At 51.4% G+C, this 13,995-nt stretch overlaps 1 long non-coding RNA gene across 1 annotated transcript; it reads right to left on the bottom strand.

The window, feature by feature from the left end:
- Nucleotides 1-5,148: 5,148 nt before the first annotated feature.
- Nucleotides 5,149-13,443, bottom strand: LOC133050786 (uncharacterized). The gene is made up of 4 exons (XR_009691695.1): nt 13,336-13,443; nt 13,186-13,239; nt 5,678-5,776; nt 5,149-5,206 (listed from the first exon to the last, which is right to left on the bottom strand). It is a non-coding gene; the product is annotated as an uncharacterized LOC133050786 (long non-coding RNA).
- Between the last annotated feature and the right edge of the window lie 552 nt (nt 13,444-13,995).

The following is a 13,995-nucleotide window of genomic DNA, read 5'->3' as shown; positions in this document are numbered from 1 at the left end:
ATACAAGTGCAGTTTCAAGGAGAGTGTTATACACGTGATTCACGGGGTAAACAGCAATGCACTCAGAAACCTAGGCTACACAGGCAAGAAAGCAGGCACATGTGCTTTAGAGCTGCACGCTCTGTCACCAGAAGCCCTAGGTGGTCATCCTGTGTTGAGACGCGGAAGAGTGAGGCAGCCTGACTTCTTCCCTGGGGCCCTGGGGCACGGGGCCTTTAACTGGTTTCACACGCACAGCTGGCCTGAGCATGCGGCCAGGCCCATCAGCAAGCTGACCAGTTTAGAGTCATGGTTCTGTTGCCACCGCATGCCCTGCACGCTGCAGCCAGGTGTCCCAGATGGAACATGTGCTGCCTGGCTTTCACTCACCATGAGGGCTGCCTATGGTTACTTTCACGAGGCTGTCTGCTCCCTGACCACAGAAACTTTCCTGCTGCTGCCGTGCCCAGCACAGGCCAGGCCCACCGATCCAGAGGCAGGCTGTGGCTGAGTTCACGATGGCTTGCTAGGCCGGTGGTCCAAATATGAAGCCTAATTGGTTCCTGTGCCATTATGGAATGATTAAAGGCCAGGCAGTTTTAAAAGTCTTAGACCTCTGAGCGGAGCAAAAGTAGCTGATTTTCCTCTGGGGAAAAACAGAAAAAACAAAGGAAGGAAAACACTGTGCTCGGGGAGGGATGTGGGAGGGAGGAGGCAGACACATACCGGAGTCAGGACGCCCAGCCGGTCTCCCTGGAGCGCTGGGCTGTGCTGCCTCCCTCGGGGCACGGAGCGCTCCCTGCTGGGCGGGCAGGAGCCGGCAAGTGAGGAGGCAGGACACAGGTTGAGGGAGCTCAGGGACTTAAAACGCCGAAGGCTGCCTAAGCGCGCCCCGCCCGCCCTGCTGTCAGCCTCCTCGGCCCGCTGCTCCGAGCTCTCCTTCTCCTCCTGGATCCACCTAAAAGAGAGCAAAACTCGTCAGCTGCCCTCGTCAGCACAGGACCGTGTCTGGACAACAAATTTGGGCTGGCATTCTGTGTCACGATGAGCAAATTCCGGGAACATCTGCTCATTTCACATCTCGGCTAAAAGGTTCGACTTCAATTCCCTTGAATATTCACAAACTTGGAATAACTGAGCACTGAGTCTTGCAAACTGGGCCCTGGTCATTCACGTTTGATTTGACTTATTTACGCTAACATTCTGACGTGGCCTGGGTGGCGACTCTCTCCCTGTGAGGAGATACCTGAGGTTGACCACCTTCATCTTCCCTGCTCTCAGGGCAGAGGTGCACGTCAGGGCCTCAAGACTTTGCCGTGGGAATCGGGAACTCTCTACAACCAACACAGCGATTCACGAACAAGCTGGACTTTCTAAACAAAAGTCCCCACACCAGATGAAGTGCTGAGGGGATTTTTCTTTCATAAGTTTTTATGTGTAACCAACGCATCACTTGATGAAGTTCTCCACCAGCTTTGTGCGAGTTTCTGGATTCATGTCAAAGTGCCGCATTAACCTAGCATTTACGCTTCCTGCTCTTCTCCCCTAATGTCTAGCGGATGATTTTATATAGCAGTTTAAATACTCGATGATGCCTATAAAATGATTTCCAAAATAAACTACAGGATTCTTGCAGGTCATAACCTCTTCAGCTTCATTCTACCTATAAGTCCTGAAAGTTACTCACTTGTGATAGCAAGCTGATGGACAGAATTTACCATTGATAAACAAGTCAACTTACTGCCTAAGGAAAATTCACTTTACCTGACAACTTGCTGTAAAAATAAACATATTCATATGGAACCGTTCCATATTTCCTGCGGGGAAGGGGAAAGCCCGTCTTTCTGAGCTGGTCTGAGCTGACACAAGGCCAAGGAAGCAGTCTGTCTAGGCGTGAAAAGTGCAGGCGCCACCACCTGCGATGGCTGGCTGTGCCGTTCACCCCTGCCTTCCCCCCGAGCCCCGCGTGCTCGGCACACAGGCACGGACGGGCACCTCGGCCTGGGCTGACGTGACGAGAACTATCTGAGCAGCAGCTCTGCCTGGTCCTGCGCACGGTCACCGGCCTGCGGCCGCTCTGGACACAGGCCCGGGACAGGGGCGTAGCTGTGCGCGTGTGGCCCAGGCAGGCCTCGGGGCCCCCGGACACCCGGCTGCACCCAGACCCAAGGCCCGCTGCTCACCACGAGGCGGGCCTTTGCGTTCTATCCCGTTCTGTAAACTGTTACAACTGCCAAGACGGTGTCTAAAGAGAACATCTTAAATATACTGACGACATGAGGAAAACTCAAACACATGTCCTTGGACCACTGTCTTACAACAAGCCAATCTTCACACTGTATTAAGTTCAAAAGGACAATGCAGATCTGAGTGGGAACTTGCCAACTCCCAAACCCCTGCTTTTCTCTTCCATGTGGCTTTTCACCACAACGTGGGAGTCTCCGATGGACACGGGAGGGTGAACCCTCAGAGCTGGAGGGTATACGGGCCGGGGAGGACACCGCCTTGGCACCTCACCCACCTTGGGGCTCAGAGCTGGGGCGACACCCAACAACACCCCCTCCACAAAGGGCTGACACCAGCTGTGGACAGAACGCCCTGCCTGACTGAGCTCTCTCATCAAGGGCGATCTCAGAACTGAGAATCCTTGAAGCAGGCCTGAAGTCAGTTCTCTCACTATGGAACACTCAGACTTCTCGTACGAGAAGACAGCTCCTCAGAGAAGCCCAGTTTCTGGCGAGCTGAGTTCGGGCGCACCCACCACATCTCCTCGTTGATGGCATCCAGCTGCTCCTGAAGCATCACAGGAAGAGTGTCGCCATCGGCCTGCCCACTGGGCGGCAGCTGACCGGCCGAGCTGAGGAGGGTGACCCCGTCGCCCTCGCCGTCAGACACATCCTCGTCACTCTCGAAGGCCTGGGCCACGGTGGCCACCACGCGGGCCTGCTGCGCGGACTCCCAGTCCTGCTCCCTCTGGCTCTGCACCTGGGCACGAGAGGACCACGGCTCGTCAGCGACATTCAGGACAGCTCTCGTCTGTCAGGAACCGAGCACAATTTGATATGGAAGCCCCAACTTTGGATAAACGGCCATGCTTATGAGACACGGCCATCTCTTAAGCGAGCAGTACTGAAGAAACGGGCAGCAGGAGAATCCAGTTCCTAGGTGGCCTGAGGTGACAGTCAGGTCTCAGCGTGGACGGAAGGCAATCCTATGAGGTTATTCACAAGGGTGGGCTGACCGAGTCAGAGACAAAAACCCAAAATTAAAAACATACATCCTTGTCTCCATCAGGCAGGCTGAAGGAAAATATGAAGGAAAAAATCCTTCAGCTCCGCAGCCGCTGGGTCCACCTCAGCGGTCATCACTTGTACTAGCTCCCCGAGGAGTGCTGTCCTCACAGGTTCCCAGCCCTCCGTGCTCCAGGCTGGTCTGAACACGCACAGACAGGAGCGAGCTGGGCAGCTAGGGGACTGGAGGGCCAGCCCCCCGCGGCTGTCCTCTCGGGGTACACGCACTCGTGCTGTTCTGGGGGACAGCCCCTCGCACCGCAAGGGCGGCTCTGCCATCAGAGACGCACGGGAGAGTGCCTGCTGGGGCCCGTGCCGCCCTCCCGATCTCACACCTCACACCCTTCTCTCTGCAAGTCTCCCCCCTGTCCGACTCTCAACCCAGGTCCTGCCTTCTTTCCCAGACATGACCTCAAAGCATCCGAGGGGCAGCCTCGAGGTGCTGGCTGCCGGCTCCCTGGCCGCGTGGTCTCAGCCCACACCCCCTGTGTTCCTCACGACCCCTCCCAAGGGCTGGGCCACCCCCTTCGCTGGCTGCAGGACCACCTGCCATCATCCCAGTTCCGCTCCAGCAAAGAAGCTGCCTATGGGTTCACCCCCATCCGCCCGGTCAGCACATCCTCTCTTCTCTGACCTTCAGATGGCACAACGGGAACCAGCAGACTCCTCCTCCAGGGCTCCCTGCAGCGCCCACTCGGGGTCTCTGAAGGCTCCCTGGGAGCGGCCTCTGCTGTCCCCCTCCCGCCTGGTCTCCAGCTCTCTGCAAGCAGGCGCTGTGCCCCGCCCTGCCGGGCAGCTCCCGGGGGCTGCAGGAACCCATGTCACCAAGCCCCCTGTCCTCCTTGCCCACCCCGCCGCCCTCCAACAGGTCTCTCCCTGGCTCCAGGCCCCACCCTCCCTGGGGTTATTCCTCAGGCCCTTGCGCCCCATTTCAAAGATAAATAACACATGATGTCCACCACTACAGCCTTCGTACTTTTTGAGAATGAAAGTACACAAATGACGAACCCTTAACTGAATTACACGATGACTGTCCAAACTCACCTGTTTGTCTGCGGTCCTTAATTCCTCTTCTAAGGAACTACACCTTTCGAGAGCGTGTCGTAGTTGCTCTCTCCACTGAAATAAAAGGGGCCGAATCACTGTGTGTTGATGTGTGTACATACGATAGTGCGCTTCTTATTCTACCCTCACCTGATTCCATGGCTACTGTAACAGAATACCTTTAATGTCTCTCATTTACCTTAAGGTGAAGAAAATCTGCTTACTAACAGCTTTAAATTCTCAGTTTCAGAGGAAAAAACTGTTATCCTAAAAGAACTGTATTACCCAGTTTTTAATTGCAAATTGGTATACAGAATAAAAAAAACCTTGAGACATTTATGCCAACTAATACTTTTTAACTGGGCACTTCCCAGGTGTCTCAGTGGTAAAGAATCTGCCTGCCAATGTGAGAGGGCAGGTTCGATCCCTGGGTCGGAAAGATCCCCTGGAGTAGAAGATGGCCACCCACTCCAGTATTCTTGCCTGGGAAGCCCCATGAAGAGAGGAGCGTGGTGGGCTACGGTCCACAGGGTCGCAAAGACTCGGACATGTCTGAGCATGGACTCAGGCAACGCTTTTTAACCATATAAAACTCTGAGTTCTTACAGAAAAGCCTGTATTTACAAGAATTCAAGAAGCTCAAAAGTCAACTAGTTCCATAAATACACGCATCGTCCACCTAACCAGGCAGCAAATGTACAAATCCAGGACGGCCGCGTGGCTGGTACCTTCTCGTCCAGGGCCTTGTGGTGCTCAAAGAGCAATCTCAGCGCCCTGAGCAGCTCCACCTCGCTGGTCATGCTGGCTGGGGACTGCGCCTGCTGCGGGCCCGCCTTCATCCGGAGGGACGGCACATACCGGGAAACCAGGATCTCCAGGTGTTCCAGCAGCAGCTGCAAGGCGGGGCCAAAGGAGCACCTTCAACCTCACACTTGAATTCAGGGCTGAGAACGCCTCTCAGCCTCACGCTAAGACCAAAACCATGCTAAGGCACGTCGGAATCCCGCCAGTTCAGTCTGAATTTAGAGTGGACTTCCCCAGTGTCCCAGGAGTTAACACTCCACACTTCTGCAGGGCTCATGGGTTTTAATCCCTGGTCGGGGAACTAAGATCCCACACAAACTGCAGCATGGACAAAAATGGAAGCTAAGAGAACTCTCCCCTCAAGTGTACTAAAATTACATTAGCTCTCATCATAAATTTGAAGCAAGGTATGAGAACCCCAAACTGATCCACCTCGGTCTGCTCAGTGGGAAGATGTGAAAAATGACTTGAAAACCAGACAGACTTTAAAGACACCAACACGGAGCCCAGCGGTGACCCCCGCGGGGCACAGGTCAACACGTGAGACTCCGCCTACTGACCCTGGTGTTGTTCCTTTCGGCTTTCAGCTCCGCGATTTCCGCTTCTCTTGTAAGAAGCTGCTCCCTGCATGCCTTTAGTTGTTGAGATGTGGCCAACTCCTAGAAAACAGGTAAATGAGGAAGTAACTAAACGCAAACACAAATGTTAAAGAGAGCGAGACTCTGAAGACTGACACTGTCCATTCTCTCCAGGCTCCACTCAAAGGATCTCCCTGCCCCTCCGGAGAAGAGGGGGTCCGCTGACCCCAAGGCCACACAGACCCCTACAACTCAGACTGGCCTGCAGCCTCCACCTCGACCTGGCAGGCACGCGGCAGGGGAGAACCCGGAATCCAAGCCAGCCTTCTCAAGACCCAGGCAAGTCTGAGAAACTTTCCTAAACATACACCTAACAACAAAGTGGATAAAGAGATTCTTCAACGACACACAGACAAGTGACCTAGAGCCCCTGGGGAGAGTGAAGAAGAAAGGTAAGGTCTACAAGGCCACCAGGCTTTGGAGTGTTCCTCTGCGAAAGAGGCTGATGGCACCCCAAGGCCATCTGTTAGCCTGACTCCACTGAAGTCACCCAGTCATTCAATGAACTGCTTAAAATGGTAAATTCATGTTATATGTATTTTATCACAATATGTATGTACGCGGGGCCGTCCATGTGGTGAACTTGCTCAAACCGAACCACACGGACTCTTTCATTCTTCGATTGTTCTTTGCACAAATACAAAAATCCTGGGCCACGTATCCCCTACTACATACTAAGTATTCGGCACCTAGAGCACTGCCCAACACTTTTTAAGAGGCATGCAGTAGACATGTGAAGCTATGAGGGTGTATGTTATATACATGAGCACTAGGTACCCGTCACGAGAACACTGGACGAACTGGTCTGTGCTTTGTAAGATGGGAGACGTTAAGGGGCTTAGCCTTTCTGCTTCAAGGACTGACTCTCTAGCTCGATCCACATGCCCCAGAGACTCCTCCAGCCAGGGGATGCCTTGTTTGGAAGAAGAGAGACCTTAACGGGCTTAGCCTTTCTGCTCCAAGGACTGACTCTATGGCTCAGTCCACGTGCCCCAGTGACTCCTCCAGCCACTGTTTCCCTTCCTGTGGGGCCCCCGCCCATCGTCCATGCACCACATGCACAGCCTCTTACAAGGTCAACCTGCTGGGGTCGATCCTGCCCAGGAGGCCAGAACGCCCTGGCCGGCAGGGCCCACAACCATGCGAACACAGTGAAACAGAACCCCAACGCTTCACCAGGTGAGGGCCAACCCGACGGGCCCAGCCCCCGGCTGCTCTCACCTCCGGCCACTCTGCTTCCAGGACTTGGGATGAGGCCAACTTATTTCTTGTCTTGGCCTTTTTCTTGGGGTTGCAGCATGGGAAAAGCGCCCAAAGGCTGGCCCTTCTGCGACCCATCCTCGCGGATGTGGGCAGCCCCCCACTCAGGGGCACCTGCTGTTTCCCAGGCAGATACCTCAGCACCTGAGGTATCACCACCGATCGCACACTATGACCACCGGTCTCACGCACACACCGCTCTCTCACACACACCGCTCTCACACACACCACTCTCACACACTGCTCTCACACACACCGCTCTCACGCACACACCGCTCTCACACACACCGCTCTCACGCACACACTGCTCTCACACACACCGATCTCACACTATGACCACCAGCTCCGCTGTCTCAAGAAGAAATGGCACGAAGGCTCTGCCTCCAGCACATCTCCCAGGAGCCCAGAACATGGAACCCACTCTGTCACAAGGGGCTCCATGGTAACAGGGGGGCTGGGCTCAGGCCCACCATCAAGGGTGCAGAGAGCGGGGAGGGGCTGCCAAAAAGATGGCAGGTGTGTGTTGGGTGCGGGAGAAGGAAGGCCGTGCCCACAGCTCAGGCCCACCCTCAAACGTGACCCTGCAAAGTCACTGGGTCACAGTCAAACCGAACAGTATAAACTGCTTCAGAAACCACCACCACTAGGGATGAGCACGTCTTCTAAGTGGGCTTCTGCTTCCTCCACCCCCGAAATAAGCCTGCAGTGAGGCTACTGAAAGGGCACCCCTGAACTCAAGGGTGTGCCCAGAACCCACCCGGCTGAGGAGCACTCACCATGCTGGCTGCCCCTCACTCTCACCCTGAGCTTGGTCCTCCCTGACTGGCTCCCTCACTCGAGCTCAGCAAGGGCTTGACCAACCTCGCTCCGGGCGCTTACAATGAACCCACAGTGGGGACAGGGTTTCATTCAACCTGCTGCGAGCTCGCGCTCTTAACTTGGACCCTGGGCCGCCAGAAGACTCGGCCCCATGGGGGCGGCATGGTGGAAGTTCAGGGGTGGCCCTGCCTCCAGCCGTGACAGCCAGCGCCTCCCAGATCCCGCCAGGGGCTGCCCTGCCCTCCCTCCGCGCCCGAGTCTCCCACCCCCTCTCCTGGCCCCACTCCCAGCCTCGCGGCTCTCCACGCGCCAGGGCATAGCCCATACTGCTCCTGGCTCAGCCCGGACCTCTGCGGTCACTTGAGGACTCAGTCCCCTGGGTGCTTGGGGTCGTATGTCCGCCCATCTCAGCAATGACAGACTCTGGGGAGACAGGGTACAGTTTCGGGTCCCGCCCTCAGTGCACCCTGAACACGTTCTCTTTTTTTCGCTTTATCTACTGGAGTTCTCTGAGACGTCTTTTGAAAACCTCAACTGTGGCTTTCAAAAACACTGTAAAATCACTGTGCTCAACTTGAAGAATAAAATCTTCATTGTCAACCTGAAAGTGAAACTGGAGGGAAGATTAAAAGCAGTCACTTTTCTTTTTTTTTTTAATCGACGAAAGAGCCTTTATTTACCTATTTATATATCTGCCTTGGTCCAAAAAATACTAACGGTGGTAAAAGCAGTCACTTTTCAAACTGAAAAAGAAAACCCACATGTGACCCCATCACAGAACACAGGTCACGCAGCCCCGCCCTCCTCAGCTTCTCGTCCACCACCAGCATCCTGTCATCGCAAGGCCTGCCCTGGGCTGGCAGGCGCAGGGGAAGCGGGCACACCGGCTCCTCCGTCCCCAGGCTGCGTGGGCCGCTTGCTCCACCTTCTTCCCAAATTCAAGTGGCACTGAAAGAGCATGGGCAAGCTGGGGATTCTGATCCGAAACACAACCGTGGGTACTAAGCAAGGACCCCTGCCTCTTGTTTTCCTGGGATCAAATAAAGATGATCAGTATAATTACTGTGATGCTTACATGTGGCCTCAGATGAAAGAAGACACCCAGGGCTTCCCCACTTCCAGTTACAGACGCAAGCAGCTTGTAGGTCAGCCTACCCAGAGCTAGAAAAGCTAAATACATTTTAAAAGAGGTCCTCAGGCAGCCACAATCCAAGATTTCAAGCAACAGGGAAGCCCAGTGAGGCAGCTGGAGACTGAGAGTTCCGCTCCTTCCCCCACGGCATCTGAACAAAGCTGACTCTGCGAACAAAAGGCAGGGGAAAGTCCAGCAGAGGGGACTGGCTAACACAGCTCTGGACGGTTCCTCCGGCTGGGAAGACAAACAGATGAGCGCAGGCCTGACAAGTCAGTCCGGATGGTAGAGACCAATCTCCCCAAGAAAAGTTGGGCACAGAAAACGTACCCAACACTCTGCCCAAACTGGCTGAGCGCTGAGTATCAATCACCTCATGGTCTTCAGGAGGCGGACGGTGGGATTCAGGACCTGCCGAGAAGGAGGGGCCCTGGGAGGGCCCCCAGGCTTCCAGACGGAGACGCCGGAGGGCTCCTCCCTGGGGTCGGGTGGGGGGAGGCGGGGAAGGTGGGTGAAGGCTGCTGAGACTCAGCTTACAAGGACCCCCCCCAGCCTCAAGTCACTCAGGCCCTGAGTGAACAGAGAGCTCTGTCCCCACTAGAGGTCTACGTCAGAGGAAAGTCTGGGGAAGACAGCATCACTCAGGACCTCTAGGGTTTTCCAAACGTAGTGTCCAACATGCAACCAACAAAGCAAAAAAGGGTGTAACAACAAACAGGACCAAGAGAAAAAGAACTGAAACAGATCCAGAGGTAGCAGATGTCTATCAGAATATCAGAGGTATGCTAGAGGTATCAGATGCAAACGTCACCAGTTCAAAAAATATACTTGACCAAAGGAGAAATTTCTGAGAATCAAAACCGATGCTACAACTTTAAAATAACAGGGACTGAATTTACGAACTCAGTCTCTGGGCTTAACATCAAACTGGACGTACCTGAAGAGAGGATCAGTGAACTGAAGGATGGATCAGTTAAAAAATATATATAAGAGGGAAAAAAGTACAGAAAGAGCCCGTTGTGAAACTATGTTGTTAAAAGCTATAAATGGGTCCCCTTATGAGGGAGAAAAGACAGAAAGGGGAATAAGAAATGCCTCCAGGGGTTGGAACTAAAGAGCCTCTTGATGAAAGTGGAAGAGGAGAGTGAAAAAGCTGGCATAAAACTCAGCATTCAAAAAATGAAGATCATGGCATCCGGCTCCATCGCTTCATGGCAAATAAATGGGGAAACAATGGAAACAGTGACAGACTTTATTTTCTTGGGCTCCAAACTTACTGCAGATGGTGAAATTAAAGGACACCTGCTCCTTGGAAGGAAAGCTATGATGAACCTAGGCAGCATGTTAAAAAACAGAGACATTACTTTGCCGACAAAGGTTCATTTAGTCAAAGCTGTGTTTTTTCCAGTAGTCATGTATGGATGTGAGAATTGGCCCATGAAGACAGCTGAATGCCGAAGAATCAATGCTTCTGGACTGTGATGTTGGAGAAGACTCTTGAGAGCCCCGTGGACTGCAAGGAGATCCAACCAGTCCATCCTAAAGCAAATCAGTCCTCAATATTCACTGGAAAGACTGATGCTGAAGCTCCAATACTTTGGCCACCTGATGCGAGAAACTGACTCACTGGAATAGAACCTGATGCTGGAGAAGACTGAAGGCGGGAGGAGAAGGGGACAACAGAAGACCAGACGGTTGGCTGGCATCACTGACTCGATGGACATGAGCTTGAGCAGGCTCCGGGAGCTGGTGATGGACAGAGAAGCCTGGCGTGCTGCAGTCCATGGGGTCGCAACGGGTCAGACGCTGAGTGACTGAACTGACTGGCACGGACGGGGGAAAGAGTTGGCTCAAGAATCAGACTATTGACTCAAAAATGAAAACCACACATTGGTTTCAGCAGCTCTGCGGGTGCCTGAGGCGAGAAGAAAATGTTCCAGCGCTCAGAGGAAAAAAGGTGTGGCTTTTAATGGCACAGCAACGCCGAGAGCTGACTTTTCAAGAACAACGAAGTCAGGAGATCATTGACGGGCGCCTGTAAAATGCTGCAAAGAAACACCACCAACCTGGAGTTCTACACCCAACAAAAACATGCTTCCAAGGGGAAAGAAAATAAAGACTTTTAGGGCAAATGGAAATGAGACAACTCATCACCCACAGACATGAACTAAAAAGATATTAAGGCCGTGCTTTGGGAAAAAGAAAAGTAGTCTCTGACTGAAATATAAAAAACAAGTAAAGACCAACCATGAGGTAACTCTGACAGTACACATTAACTCTACAATCATGACAACACCAAAAATATATCTACAGTTTTAAAGGATAACAGTGACAAGGAGCAAACAGCCGTGTCAGGGAGGCAGTAACAGCACTAAGTTAGACTTAAATGTAAACCACGCGCCGTATCTGCGCACACTCACCCAACCACCTGGCAGAGGAGGAAGAACTAGAAAAGCACCTCATCCTTCTAACAGAAGGCCCGAGACAAGGACACAGAAGAGGCGGGACAGACAGAAAACAAACAGCAACACGCTGTCTGCACACGGGAACATCAAACTGTAAACAGAGCAAAGGTTCTCACGGAAAGATAAAAAGTGTCAAACTGATTAACATCAAAACTCTACACTATTCACAGAGGTACATGTGAAGATGGAAGACCACAGACAGGTGATACGAAAAGATACGCAGGCAAACAAGGACAGAAAACTGATGTGGCAATATCACTGTCAAACAGTGCCCTGAGTAAGAAGCATTCCTAGCGATAAAAGGAAGCATCTCATACTGATACAAGTTCAGTCTACCAAATAGATGAGCAATCTAAATTTGAATGTACCTAATAACATAACCTCAAAATATCAATACATAAAAACTGACAGAAACAGAAAAGGAGTAACAGCCAGGTTCACAATCGCAATGGCAGACGTTAAAGACACATCTCTCACGGAGCTGGGCTCCCTGGTGCGTGGGCACCTGCAGCCATGAAGGACCTGAAGTGCGGCCGGCGCTGCGCTGAGGCGTGCTGCACACGTGAGACACGCACTGGAGTTTAAAGACGCAGCGTGAAGAAGAGAACAGAAACTGATTCATTGGGTTCCATCATGCTGATTGATCACACACGGAAAGGGTACTGCTTTGGGTGTGTTAAAATAAAACGTATTACGGATGATTTCACCTACTTCTGCTTTACTCAACGTGGCTACCGAAATCTGAATTATATGATTGACAAACCTGATCTAAGTGATACGCACGGAACACTGCATTCCCCCTGATACGCGTGATTTTCAGGGGCCCAAGGAACATATAACAAAAGGAATATATATTGGGCCACTAGGAAAGCTCGAATTATTTCAAAGGACTGAAATAATGCAGGGTATGCTTAGGGATTGCAATGGGCTGACAGTCTATGTGCCCTCAAACTTCACCCCGCACGTGGAGATGATACTCGGAGGCAGGGACTCTGGGAGGGTTCAGGTCAGGAGGGAATGGGCTCCCGTGATGCGAGAACAGGGAGAAGCAGCAGGCAGTCTAGGAACCAGGAACCAGGCCTCACCAGACGTGGCACCTGCTGGTGATCTTGGGACTGCCCAGCCTCCAGTACTCTAAGAAACAACTTTCTCTTGTCTAGCAGCTAGTCTACAGTATTGGTAACAGTAGCCCTAAAAGCCTAAGACAGGGCTCTTCATGGAATTAAGCTAGGAATCAAAAAAGGGTCACTAGAAAAACCTTCCCAAACATTGGGAAGTTAAATGACATACTTCTTGAAGAACTTCATGAATAATAATTTTAAAAAACACAACGAAAATTAGAAATACTTTTCCATAAAAGATAATGAAAGTCTGGCTTATTCAAACTTCTGGGACCCAGTGAACTATGTTTACAGGGTCTTAAAGCCTTAAACACATATCCTGGAAAAGAAGGAAGGCTAAAAATCAATTAAGCCTCTATCCCAAGAAACCAGAAAAGAAGCAGAGCAAACGACACACAAGGCAGATAGAAGAAAAAGGAGCAGAAAATAAGGAAACAGTAAGCACATACGAATTTTTTTAAAAAAACAATGCCAAAAGTTGGCTCTTTGAAAGGACTGATAAAAATGATAAACCCCTAGAGAAACTGATTAAGAAAAAGAGACAGGGCACAAATCACCAATATCAAGGATTTTTAAAAGGGGAGACAACCCATCTTGCAGACAAGAAAGATATTATGAACACAGTTCACTTACCAATTGTAGAGTCTGCTGGCCTCACTAAATTCCTAGCAGTGGGAAATGCTTTACCTAAATAGACCCAAGAAGACATACAAAATCAGAAATTTTTATTTGCATGAAAAAAATTAAATCTGAAGTGAAAAGCCTCCCCACAATGAAACCTACTTGTTTTGCCAATCAATTCTTCCAAAAAGCCAGGGAAGTAAACAGCAATCTCACAGGAACTCTTGGGGTAAACCAGGAACACTCTCCTCCTTGTTTCATAAGACTAGCATAACCTTGATACTAAAACCAACAAGGAAAAGAAGTACAAGAAGGTCAAATTGCTGACTCTGAGTAGAGATGCTGCTGCTGCTAAAGCTAAGTCACTTCAGTCGAGTCCGACTCTGTGTGACCCCATCCCTGGGATTCTCCAGGCAAGAACACTGGAGTGGGTTGCCATTTCCTTGGGCAACTTTCAAGACAAGACTCTTAAACCATGTCCAGAATTCACTTCATATCTTTGCCATTTTCTTCTCCAGTTTATAACAAGTATGCTTCCACAAAACCTAGAGAGGCCCAAAGGAAGACAGGTGGGGTGTATAAAAGCCTCAGCGCTTAAGACTCAAGAGACATGAAAACTTTCTGGCCAAAGAAATGAATGTGTGATGGTGGGATTTGGAAGAGAGATATGAATAGCTTTGGGACTACACAATGGCCCCTGACACCTCAATGTAGGAGAGGCTCATGGCATAGACACTGAGTCTTTGGGTAGGAGTGAGATGGGGCCTGAAGACATTTTGTTGTTGTTCAGTCACTAAGTCATGTCCAGCTCTTTGAGACCCC

Source organism: Dama dama, chromosome 33 (assembly GCF_033118175.1).
Source record: "Dama dama isolate Ldn47 chromosome 33, ASM3311817v1, whole genome shotgun sequence".
Lineage (NCBI taxonomy): Eukaryota > Metazoa > Chordata > Mammalia > Artiodactyla > Cervidae > Dama > Dama dama.
Note: the sequence above shows the minus strand (reverse complement) of the source record. Positions and strands in the feature narration are given on the sequence as shown.